The following is a 5,718-nucleotide window of genomic DNA, read 5'->3' as shown; positions in this document are numbered from 1 at the left end:
TTTCATTGATATATCCCATTCTGATCACCAAAAATTTATAATATTATCATAAGTACTTACGAGTGAATGCAGACTTTTTCTCCTGTGTGCTGGTAGTTTTCCCCTCCTTTTGTACATCCTGGAGATCGCTTTGGAGGCTGGTGGTGGATGACTCATGGATGATCTGTTGCGTCACAAACACCTTCAATAAGAAATTTCTTAATACCAAAATTAAACCAAGTTCCTTGTCTCTTATTCATATTAAAATTTAGATCTGCAGGCCTATTACTTTTTAAAAATCACGGCACTACGGTTTCGAAACTTTCACCCTATAATACGAACTTGCGAAGAAAGCATTCAGTATTATTAGATTTGAGACCGGATACAGACTATCTTGATCTTCAATTTTAGTGGAAAAATTTTCTTTATACTTCCTTGCTGATTGGTCACTAACATTTGCAGCACAGATGTTATTTCTTTCAGTTTTAAGAACAGAGGATACGCCGCTCATTGTTGTAATCGGCTTGCAGGCAATTTTATGACCATGACCGGTCATAAACAGCAGTATTCCCTTTCCCAAATGTTGAAAGGTTTCGATTTGTGAAAATTAACGATAATTCATGAATACTTCCAAGTTTAAAAATACACGGCTTGGTCACTAATATTTGCTACACAGATGTTATTTGACGTTCTGGGTCTGAGCTTTTCGACATATTCACGAATATTATTCTCCTCGGAATATTTCTAATATAAAATATTTATTCATGAAAAATGCTTAGAAAACTAAAATGACAAATTTCAGGAGAACTTCTCGCGGAAGACTTATTCACCTTCCGCGGAACACAGTTTGGGAAACCCTGGTCTAAACAATGACAGTCGAACACGGTTACAGTATATACAAGATTTTCCAATCAGGCTAGGATTGAAAGCAGCGAAAAATTACAGTGAAGCATTCGTTCTAAAGATTCTTTCCCATAATAAAACAGTCATTGTCATTGATGATATATTTATAACGAGAATTATATTAGCATATCCCAGGAGAGGGCATTTAGGAGGTCGTCTCTCTCTCTCTCTTACTCTCTTCATTTCATTTAGCTTTAGATTAATTTAGGTTGTTAGGGAGAATAATTCCTCGCTAATAATTTAACAGAATCGAGCACAAATGAATAACAACTAGTTAAATTATTAACTCGCTAAATTATTTAATAATTTTAGAAGATATTGCAGTTAATATTCCACGCCTGTGTATGAAAAGGAGTGCTTAAAATATTCACAACGTATTTTATTTCACAACGTATTTCACTATGTTTTAATTTTCGCTAGAATACATTAGTCGCATTAAACATCAAGTTCCGTCTGCTACAAATAATCTCACTGCGTATTGTACAGTCAATTAATTTAAGTTTCTTGTAAAGTACAAAAAAATTAATAAAGATAGTGCAAGTGCAGCTTTTTAACAATTCTGACAGAAAAGAAATGAGAAGCATTTATTTACACCACGAGAACTATAAATATTAAGAAACAGTTGCATGAATAGAAGCAATAAGCACGCGATGCAGGACACGTAACACGCACATAATAATAAGCGCGCAACTAACATTAGCCAACAGATAGGTTTGGGGGTGAAGTTGAAGGTATTAAAAGCAAAGCGAAGGTAAAGTATGAAAGTTTCGTAATGACAGCATGTTGCATTTTGTAAATAAGTACTAGATCTTAACGTTAGCAACAGGATGAAACTTTACATCAACAAGGGAAATCATTCTTAATGTGTGAAGGCCTCGGATAAGTACAATTATTCACACCTCTTCGGTAAACAAAACTGAAAGCTCTTTTTTTATGATTTCCATATATCTTCTAGCTCGCAAGATAAAAAAAAAAGTGATACGTGAAGATGCGGCAACTAATATAAGACAGGAGACACTAGAAAACCGAGTTACACAGAGAAAGCGGAATTCTACAAAAAGATGCAAAGTAAGCAAGAAAAACACATAAAAAGAAAGCATATCCATTAAACTTACTCTGGTGGAAGGAACTTAATAAGCATGCTGCTCGAATTACGAAGCAAAGAAAATAGTTAAAAAAAAAAAAACTCTAATAAACGCTTTCTAAAGTATGCAGTCAACTCAACGGCAAAAATTCGAATTAGAAAAAAAAAAAACTTTTTTCCTCGCAAAATTAGCGATATGTGTTGTTCACTGATTTTATAACAAATGAAAAATGAAATCGAAAACAACAGAATTTGATCACTAAGAGCATTTTGCCGAAACTTTTCAGAATTATTTTTACCTAATCTGACTCGTCTCGGGTTCGTAAATCTCAATGAATTTTGGTTTTAAAATTCGAGGAAGCTTTAATCCCTCTGAACATTCCTCTGTTTTGTAAGACACAACTTTCTGTGAAAACTTTCTGCGTTCTGTGAAATTATTATTATTATTATTTTAATAAATTCCACTCTCGGGGGCCCTGTAACTCCTAGAGAGCGCGTTCCCTGGGTGGCAGATAGAGGAGCCCACCATGTGTGTGTGTGTGTGTGTGTGTGGTGGGGTAGTCCGAATATACTGAATAAGAACTCGTAGACCAACAGGGCCATAAGGGGCAATCATCTTGATTGTAAGGGAAGCGGCACTCCCATGGACCCCTAGCTGTATCTATCTCCTCTCCTTCTACTACTTTGAGGAAGTACCACTTACTTTAATTTTTCCTATAAGGCCTTATTAGCCAATCTTCTTATTTTATGACCCCTATGCTATTAGAGTACTCGAGGGCCATGGGGTCTTTTCATTTCAGTCCTTATGCCCTTTCTATAAACTTTACTGTAATTCCTCTATAATCTACTCTTTCCCCCTTCAATATAATCTATTCCTCCTATGGGTTTAAATTCGGAAGAAGGCTAGTTCAGAAGCCTTAAGGTAGCAGCCCTACCACTGAACTATTCCATCGTCAGGCTAGTCCCCTGACATGGAGAACATAATCCTACTTGTAAGCTGACAGAAAAAGATAATCGGATTGAATCTATGGGAAACGACCCTGGAATGGAAAAGGTAAAACAAAAATGGAAACGACAAAATATAATACACATAGCAAACTGGAATGTAAGAGGAATAGCATATAAAGAAATAGAATCAGACCAATATTAAATGAAAGAAATTTTAAAATAGCAGTAATCACTGAAACAAAAAAGAAATTAAAAGGAACTATGAGAACCGAAAATTTTAATATGATATACAGTGGAGTCGACAGAGACCAAAGAACACAACCAGGTGTCATGATTTGGATTCATAACTCCCTTTCAAAACAGTTAAAACATTATAAATTATGGAATGAAAGAATAATAGAAGCTAGAATAAAAATAGATAGAGGCTATTTAACAATAATTGGTTTATATGCCCCAGAAGAAGGAAGAGAACAGGATAATATTGATTTTTATAATCAGCTACAAAACATATATAATAAAATAAATAAAAATGATTACGTAATTTTAGCAGGAGACTTAAATGCAAGAATTGGAAACACGAAAATTAATAATAATATAGGAATACATAAAGAACATACTCTAAACAGGAATGGTAAAAAATTGATTGATTTTGTAGTTTATAATAACCTAAAAATAATGAATTCCTTCTATAAACATAAAGACATACATAAATATACTTGGGCAGCAAGAGGATGGAAATCAATATTAGATTTCTTCATATTAAATGAAAAGACATCAAAATTTTCACTAGATGTTAGAGTTCACAGAGGATATGAAATAAGCAGTGACCACTTCCTTGTTAAAATAAAATTAAGATTACCACCTAAATGGCTACAAGTAACAAGAACAGGAAAAAAAATTGAAACATTTGTTTATAAAACTAGACTATTGAATGACACAAATGTACAATGGCTATATGAACAAAGAATTTTTAACCAATATCTAGATAAAATAAAACAAAATGAAGAAATAGAAATAGAATGGCTTAATATAAAAACGATACTAAATGCAGCAGCAAATGAAAGCTTAGGAAAGACCAAAAAATTCAATAAAAGGAAAAAACTGAAGATCTGGGATGATACAATCAAAGAAATAATCAAAGAGAAAAAAGAAGCCTATCTCAAATGGTTAAGCAGTAAAAGATTAGAAGATGAAATAGAATATAAAAGAATAGGAGCCATAGCTAAAAGAGAAGTCAGAAAAAGACATAGAGAATCTTGGAACAAATTTGTTTCTAATTTAGAACATGATTTATATAAAATAAGACCCAATGTATATAAGATTTTGAAACACTTAAATGCAGATACCAAAGAAAACATAAAATTAAACACTGAATTGAAATTAGAAGAATTTCTAAATTACTACACAGAACTGTGGACAGACAAATATTCTAAAAAAGATAACTGGCAAACAATTAATGAAAATGAAAAGTAAATAACTAAAGAAGAATTAGAAATAAGCCTGAAAGAAACAAGAAACGGAAAATCACCTGGAGAAGATAAGCTGGGTTCAGACCTATATAAATACGCAGGAACAAGATTCAAAGAAAGACTCTTATTATTTTTAAATAAAATTTACTCAACTAGTATCCCCCCAATAGAATGGAAAAAAGCAATTGTGATTCCTATATTTAAAAAAGGGAATAGAGATGAATCTAAAAACTGTAGAGGTATCAGTATACTGAATTCCTGTTATAAAATATATAGCAGAATTTTAAATAGCAAACTAATGAAATATTCCGAAAACTTTATTTTAGACGTACAGAATGGATTTAGAAAAGGACGATCATGTATAGACCCGACCTTTTGACTAAAATTAATAATAGAGAAAAGAAGAGAGTACAATTTAGAAACACATATTGCTTTTGTTGACTTTGAAAAAGCATTTGACAAAGATAAAAGAAACATATTATTTAGCATATTAAAAGAAAGACAAATACCAAATAATATCCTAAAAGCTATCACAAGTATATATGAAAATAATCAAATACAAATAAGATTATAAGCTATCATATACGAGAAAGATAAACCAAGGGGTCAGGCAGGAATGTTCCCTTTCAACAACTCTTTTTAATATTTACCTAAATGAAATAATAATAAAATGGAATAAAAATTTACATCAAGGTTAAACTTTCTCTTACTGTGAACATAAACACTCTTCTTTTTGCCGATGACCAAATAATAATTACAAATACTGAAGGTAACTTACAGAAAGCTATTTTAGATCTAAATGAGTACTTGATAGTCAAAGATTATGATATGATAATATCAACAGAAAAATCAAAAACTATGGCCTTTAAAGGACAAGATTCAGCAAGAACTAAGATAGTAATAGGTAACAAGATCTTAGAACAGGTGAATTCATTTAACTACCTAGGATGTATGATCACATATGAAAATGAAAAAGATATAAACGTAAAAATTGCAAAATATTTAAAAGTAACAGGTGTAATTAACTCTATATTTAAACCAAACCTAGTTCAAAAACAAACCAGGCTAAAAGTATACAATACATTAGCCCTACCAGTCTTAATGTATGGAAGCGAAATCTGGACAATAAAACAAAAAGACAAACAATGATTAACAACGGCAGAAATGAAGTTTATGAGAAAAACTGCAAAGTATATCCTATTTGATCACAAAAGAAATGAAGAAATTATGAAAGAATTAAACCAAGAACTAGTAATAGAAAAAATTAAAAAATATAAACATAAATAGATGGAACACGTTCAAAGAATGAAAACAGAAAGATTACCAAAACAAGCC

This window comes from Typopeltis vanoorti, chromosome 4 (assembly GCF_054136105.1).
Source record: "Typopeltis vanoorti isolate ZY-2024b chromosome 4, IOZ_Tvanoo_1.0, whole genome shotgun sequence".
NCBI lineage: Eukaryota > Metazoa > Arthropoda > Arachnida > Uropygi > Thelyphonidae > Typopeltis > Typopeltis vanoorti.
The sequence above is the reverse complement of the archived record's forward strand: the minus strand, read 5'-3'. Positions refer to the sequence as shown.